The sequence below is a fragment of the Cicer arietinum genome, chromosome 7 (assembly GCF_000331145.2).
Source record: "Cicer arietinum cultivar CDC Frontier isolate Library 1 chromosome 7, Cicar.CDCFrontier_v2.0, whole genome shotgun sequence".
Lineage (NCBI taxonomy): Eukaryota > Viridiplantae > Streptophyta > Magnoliopsida > Fabales > Fabaceae > Cicer > Cicer arietinum.
This window is the reverse complement of record NC_021166.2, coordinates 25,556,476-25,564,341: the sequence shown is the minus strand read 5'-3', so window position 1 is coordinate 25,564,341 and position 7,866 is coordinate 25,556,476. Positions and strand designations below refer to the sequence as shown.

Sequence of the window (7,866 nt, the reverse complement as noted above, 5' to 3'; positions counted from 1 at the left end):
GTTTATGTTGCAGCACAACATGTTTAAGCTCAATCAAGCACTTTTAGGCCAAAGTTCAAAACATGGAGGATATAATATTAGGATATGTCACTTTTAGATATGTCATTTTGTTTATGTCTTTGTTTAAGCTCAATCAAGCACTTTCTGTCAGTTTATGACCGCTTTATGTCATTTTGTACCACTTGAATCATGTTTACTTTGTTTTGAATGGAATGGAGTATGTTTGTGAAATGAATCATGTGCATGAATGAATTATGAATGGAATAGATTTCAGAAAATGGCATAATGATAAGTGCTCAATACGATATATTTGATAAAGCAAGAACATGATTAAGCCGGAATGACTATATCAGTTTCTTTGATAAAGCAGGAACATGATTTTCTTTGATAAAGCAGTTGGACTGAGATTCATTTTCTTTCCCTGCAATACTATATTAGTTTGATTTTCTGAGATAAAGTAGTTGAACAATACTATATCTTTATGACTTTCTGAGATTCATTTTCTTTACCTGCAATACTATATCAATTTCATTTTCTTTGATAAAGCGACATGTTAGACTACATAGTAGCATGATTCCTTTTTTATTGTACTATATTATTAAAAAAAATACAAATTGATCCTTATTTTTTTCCATCAATTTAAATTTATTGTTAAATAATACAATTGCAGATAAATCAAACATTAAATTGAAAGTAGTAATTAAAGAAAGGGACACCAAGATCGTTGGAGCCACAATTGATGCAAAAACAAAATACATTAATAGTTCCAAATACCACAATTTCTGCTACAACAAACTCAATCATAACTACATACTTACCACAAATCTACTACATGAACCTCAAGAAAATTACATCAACTACAGTAAACTCATTTCAGAGCTAATATCAACAATAAAACATCACATGTTACACCAAACAAAACGCATAAAAATAGCAACAACTTCATCTTAATAATTGTTGACTTGTGATCTCCATGCATCTTCAAAATGACATTCCTAAGAATCATAATCTCCAACTCCTTTTGGGGGCAACCAAAACATTGTGTATGTATCTGTTGTGGAGTTACCTGTTGTGCTTGAGGCCTATAGTCTGAATCCAAACCAAAATAATTGCATCTACGTTCAATGTCATAACTCTACAATTGTTGAACAAAGACAACATCAAAATAATTTTTATTTTAATTGAACTAATCTCAAATAAATAAGAAACAATTCAATATTCCAAATCAACATGAATCAAACAACAAAGTTTTAATCTGAACCAAAAATCGTAAATCTAATAACCCTAATATGAGAAAACCAAAATCCCGAAATCCAATCTAACAACCTCAAATAAAGTAATCAAAAATCATAAAAGTATTGATGGTTACCACAAAATTCCTACAACCCCAAGATTTTCTTCCTCTATTCGGACCTTATTTTGTCATCGTGCGCATCACATGTTTCAGACCACAAGTACAATTTTCCAGCTCACAAATTCCATTGGAAACAAAAGAACCATAGTTGTAGGACTGTATGTTTGACCCATTTGAACATGAGGATGCCATGGATTTCAAGTTTTGGGAACTGCGAATATGAATTTTCATGGATGGGAGAGGAGAAGAACAAACAATGGTTTTGTAAATATGAAAGAGAAGAAAACGAAACAATTTTTTTAACATTATCTTAACGGAAATCCACTTAAAGGATAAAATAAAAATTAATTAAAAACATAAAACACTGAAATAGGAAAATAAATAAATAAATTTAAAGGACTAAAACATTACTTGAAATTAAATTAAGAGACCACGGGAACAATTATAGTTATCTCATAATAAAACAAAACTTCTCAAATCACTAAGACTCATAGATATACATGTCAACATGTTATCAAGTGATTTCAAAATATCAATATATTTCACACTGCAAAACACAACAACAATTTCTAATTAAAGTCTTAAACTACAGAACACTAACACATTTCTATAAAGCAAAAAAGTAAATCTTTTTATTTGATTGTAATTTGTAACCATAGAGGTACCCAATTTTCATATAAATTAAACCAAAGTCGGATATTGGATTATATATAAATTTTGTAATAAAACTTCTAATTTTAAACATGATATTTTTTAAAAATGAACACTGATTAGATGATAAAGAAAATGCAACAGTTATTACTAACCCCAACAAATTTGAGTTAAGAGCTTCGTCAAATTGTCCACATCACATTCACATTCACATGTTGACAAAAGTATTAAAATTATATTAACATAAATAACACAATTTTTTTTTCTGAAAATATTCCATTAAAAATGACAAATCTCAACAAATTCGAGTTAAGAACGGGTAAAAAGTACACAGGTGGAAAATATCAAGAACTAAACAATCTTAAAAATTCTACTGGAGTCTAAAGAAATAGAGTACCACTCATAATTTTAAGATAAAAACTAATTAATCAATTTTTGAATTGAACACTACACACATGCAATGTTATAATTATTATTGTACATGGATATTAATCCTACATACACCAACATACACAATAATAAGTTTAACTCCCAAATTTTGATTTCAACAATTACTTAAAAATATTACGACAATTTTTTTTAAGTAAGAATACATAAACTACTATTCATTTAAATAACTAATAACAACCACGTTTATTTAATATTATCAAATAAATGTTTATTCAGAGGATACAACAAAGTAAAATCAATTATTTTTAACGGAAAGAAATCCACTTTGGTATTTCTAGTGCTTCTAAAAAGTTGGTGACAGAAGAAAATCTAATTTTATCTCATGTTCGCCCCACATCAATACTTATCAACAATTCTTGAATCCCCTTGAAGTCAATAGTACCTGTTTTTTTCTTTGTTCATCATCAACATCAAACCAAAGCTAAACATATGAAAAAATGACACAGAACAGATAAATGTATAAATTTCCAATTTAAAAGAAATAAAATGCAAACCGCTAAATTGTATAGTAAAAACATATTCACTTATGCATAATGCATACTTCTAAAACTATATGAATCGAATATAAAATCTATCTATAAGGCAACTTCCATACACAAAAAACGACCTATATCAATGAAAAAATAAACATGTCACTAAGACAACTTCTACAAAGATGCATATGCCATGACATGATAATTTATATATATATATAAAAAGTTCTCACACATACCACTAAGATCATGTCATATGTATTCAAAAAGTCACTTTTTCAAATCATCATCTTATTCACAAAATCACTAACATCATATACCACATATCCTTATCATGAAAATCATATATTTATAGACAAATAACCATAAAAATTATAACTTTCACCACACACACATAAAATTTGGAACTTGATCTCCCACTCATCATAAAAATTAAAACTCAAACTCGTGTCACATAAGAATTTCGACTTTACTTCATACTAGTAATAAAAATTAAAACTTTAACACATATATTACAAAAATATTAAACCTTATTTCATATATACACCTTAAAAATTAAAACTTTAACATATATATCATGAAAATTGAAACTCCAACTCATATATATCATAAAAGTTAACTTTATCGTATATAACATAAAAATTCAAACTTTATTTCATATTTATCATAAAAACTAAAACTTTATTACACATAACATAAAAATTTATACTTTACTTTATAAAAATCATATATTACATATCAAACTCAATGAAAAAAATTAAGATTTTATTATTTTAATCCATTAGGTTACATTTATTCCTTTTAAAAGATAAACAATCACAAATATTTATTTCATGGAATCCAACCAACCGTCTAACTATAATTTATGTGGGAAAACATTTACCTTGCCCGCTTATTTTTCTAGCACAAAACTCTATGTCCCACGATATAATTTGCGAGAAAATGGAGTTCCAAGATTTCAAGATGAAGCCCCAACCTTAGAGATGGAAGAACATCAAAATGAAAAGAAAGAAAGATGATGGGAATGGTCTCACCTTTTTTATGCACGAAAATGAGGAGAAGGGGATGGTAGAGTTTATTCTTGTGGACTTAGAACTATTTGGTGAACAAGATAATGATTTTGGATGTGTGAAGGTGATGGTTGTTAGGATTTCAGTATTCTTTTCTGTTTATAAAATCTTATCTGTAAAAGGTTTATGACATAATTTTTTTCTCAGAAAAGTAAATATCAAATCTTTTAGATTCCCAAACAAGTTTTTTGCCCTCATACCAGTCATAAAAATTAAAACTTTAACACATATACTACAAAAATATTGAACCTTATTTCATATTTACCATAAAAATTAAAACTTTAACATATATATCATGAAAATTCATACTACAACTCATATATATCATAAAAGTTAACTTTATCAAATATAACATAAAAATTTAAACTTTATTTCATATTCATCATAAAAACTAAAACTTTATTACACATAACATGAAAATCATATATTATAAAACTTTACTTTATAAAAATCATATATTATATATCAAACTCAATGAAAAAAAATTAGAGTTTTATTATTTTAATCCATTGGTTTACATTTATTCCTTCTAAAAGATAAGCAATCGCAAATATTTATTTCATGAAATCCAACCAACTGTCTAACTATAATTTGTGTGGGAAAAACCGTTACCTTGCCCGCTTTTCTTCCTATCACAAAACTCTATGTCCCACGATATAATTTGTGAGAAAATGGAGTTCTAAGATTTCAAGGTGATCCCCAACCTTAGAGATGGAAGAACACCAAAATGAAAAGAAAGATAATGGTAATGGTCTCACCTTTTTTATGCACGAAAAAGAGGAGAAAATGATGATAGAGTTTATTCTTGTAGACTTAGAACTATTTGGTGAACAAGATAATGATTTTGGATGTGTGAAGGTGATAGTGGTTAGGGTTTCAATATTCTTTTTTATTTATAAAATCTTGTTTGTAAAGGGTTTATGACATAATTTTTTTCTATAGAAAAGTAAATATAAAATCTTCTAGCCTAAATTCTTCTAGCACTAAAAATAAAAATAAAAGTAGAAACAACCCATCTATATATATATATACTTCTCAATTGATTAAATAACCCTTACTAAAATTTTTATTAACTACAATAATTCGAGTAAGGTAAATAATCATCACACATAAATTAATACTAAAAAAATATGTATAGGTCCTAATTATTTGAAATAATAAATTTAGAGAGTGTTATAATAAACATACAAGAGAAAACAAAACACAAACTCTCCAAGCAATTAGAGTCCCATTCGTTTTGACTTCTTGCATAACGCATCTTATTTAGAACACCGTAGCAATAGTATTTCTTTGAAGGATTAAGGTTCATACTAAAATTAGGTTGACTAAAAGGATGTTTAATTGAGATGTCAAGAGGCCTATAAATTGATCTCCCACTTTCAAGACATCACCTTACATCCTCTCAATCCTATTGGTTGTATAATAGTAGCATGAAATATGCCACTTTCAAGTTGCCTCTACAGTAGAAAAACTCCTCTAGCCCTATTTGACTCTTTTTTTTGTTACCAAGTTTCATTTATATAGATTTGTTGATAGTTTTTAACACTATCAAATGTCGACTCCATAAGCAATCATGCCTATAGTTCATTTCAAAACAAAATTTCATCTCAACAATAAGATCCATTCACTCCAACTCCACAACCGAATGGTTCAATCCACAATACAGGTTAAAAAATACTTTACACGTCTAAGATTGATTGTTAGGTAGTCTAAATTCAATCGACTAAGCAGCAAACATATATAAGCAAATTGATCCACAAACAATTAGAATTGAAAAGACCAACTCCTCAAATTTCAATTAAAGGAAGAGAAGCAATACATTAGAGTAAAACCCCAAACTCAAGAACCAAAAGACACTGAAGGTAGAAGAGAACCACAAATTGAAGAAGCAAAAAACTCCAAACTAAAAAAGCAAAATTCCCTTAAATCAAGAGCAAGCAACCATAGCCAACAAAAATGGAAAATCATAAAAATAAGGAAGATAAATAAGCAAAAATTGTTAAAACAGAACCTCTCACAGTTGATCATGGGTTGTGATCGTGGTGGTGTCGACGATGGTTCTAGCAGAATGGAAGAGTGGAGTGAGAGAGTAAGAGAGCTTTTGGGGATTTTGGGAGGAAAAGAGTGAATGAGAAAGAAGGAAGAAAAGAGGAAAAAAGAGAAAGTAGAAGATGGAGAGAGAGATTGTCGTATCCCACAAGCCAATGTCACATTTTCGAGTCTTTTTGCAGGTGCCAAGTCAAACAAAAGTGAATGTTTCACATATTTGTAAATAGTGGTATACATTGTTGTAGTATATATGTGTCAAAATATGTGTTCCAATAATATTTCTGGTAGCTTTTACCATGATAATTTTGTTTATGTAAAAAACCCATCTTCATATCATTTACTATTATAATCATACAATGACAATAAGTACTTTTTAGCGCCAAAATCAGCCCTTAAAAATTCAAAAGTTGATTAATCACGGGTGTTATTATCTAATAGACTTAAAACTAATATCTAGTCTACAAAATTATCATGCATTTTATATAGTATGTCTTACACTAGTTATATTCCTATAGACTCAAAGCAATTCCACGCCATGCCTTCACATGTTTCCTTAAGTCATGTGGAATAATACTAAATCACTAAATGCATAATATGTGTAATATTAAAAGAATACTAAATGCATAATGCTCTCATTAAATGCATGCAACTTCGAGGCCGAGGTTCAAATCCTAACAAGTGCAACCTTTCATATATCTTGTAAAAAATAAATGCATACAATAATGGGGAAGATGTGAAAATTTTCTGGCCAACAAGAAAGATAACATGCATAATCATAATCATTATTTCTATATAGAGACCAAAAACTTGAAATGATTGTTCATTCTCAAGGTAGCACAAGACATAAAGATGCAACCAATAAAAAAGTGTGAAAAAAAAATCATAGTGGTTAAGAAAGATAACATGTGCAATCATAATCATTATTCTTACATTGAGAGACTACAAATTTAAAATAACTCTTCTTTTCTAAGATATAGTAAGAATTATGATATACAAATGCAATCATTGGAAAAGAGTGAAAAAAATTACAAAAGGATATTATACTATTTTTCCTTCAGCGTAATTTTTTTCCACAAGATTTTTTAGTAAAGTTTTAATGAGAATTATTCTTGATGGACATCCAAAGAAGAATATTATAAATATAATTCAACATGAGTGAATATGCATTATTTACTAATTATTGTAATGTGATTATTCATTCACCTATTTGTATCTTATAAATATGGTCAACATTGTATTATAAAGAACACACTTATAAAAAAAAATACAAAAACTCTTATCTTCTTGATTTTTGATCTTATTTTTTTTAGTCTATTTTATAATAGATACCAGAATAGAACATAACTCAAATTACACCAAACAAAAGTATATGTCTTTCATCTTATCAAGGCACAATTTAGGCCCACACACATTTAAAAATATAAAAAAATTAAATATTTACTATGCGTATTTTTGTGTGTGTTCAAATGATGTGATTAAATAATTGTACTCAATCAAGTATTTTCCCATCTTATATCACCATGAATGCAATAACTATACAATATTACTCAAACAGTTTTACATTCACATCCAATAAAAGACTATTGTATCTCCATATCACAAGATCACTCTCACTTTCAATAAAATATTTCTATATCTCTATGTCCCATAATCACTTTTTAAAATAGTCCTATAAAGGTAAGGTGATATGACAAAGTAGTGAGTTTTTATTAGAAATTACGGTAAAATAATTTTACATTGAGAGTACATATTCTTTAATTCTTATCACCATGAGTGAAATGACCATACACTGTTAAAAATTTGCTACCCTGAGCAAATT

At 28.0% G+C, this 7,866-nt stretch overlaps 1 long non-coding RNA gene across 1 annotated transcript; it reads right to left on the bottom strand.

The window, feature by feature from the left end:
• Positions 1-803: 803 nt before the first annotated feature.
• On the bottom strand, positions 804-6,342 carry LOC113784447 (uncharacterized). The gene is made up of 2 exons (XR_003470505.2): positions 6,010-6,342; positions 804-1,135 (listed from the first exon to the last, which is right to left on the bottom strand). It is a non-coding gene; the product is annotated as an uncharacterized lncRNA (long non-coding RNA).
• Between the last annotated feature and the right edge of the window lie 1,524 nt (positions 6,343-7,866).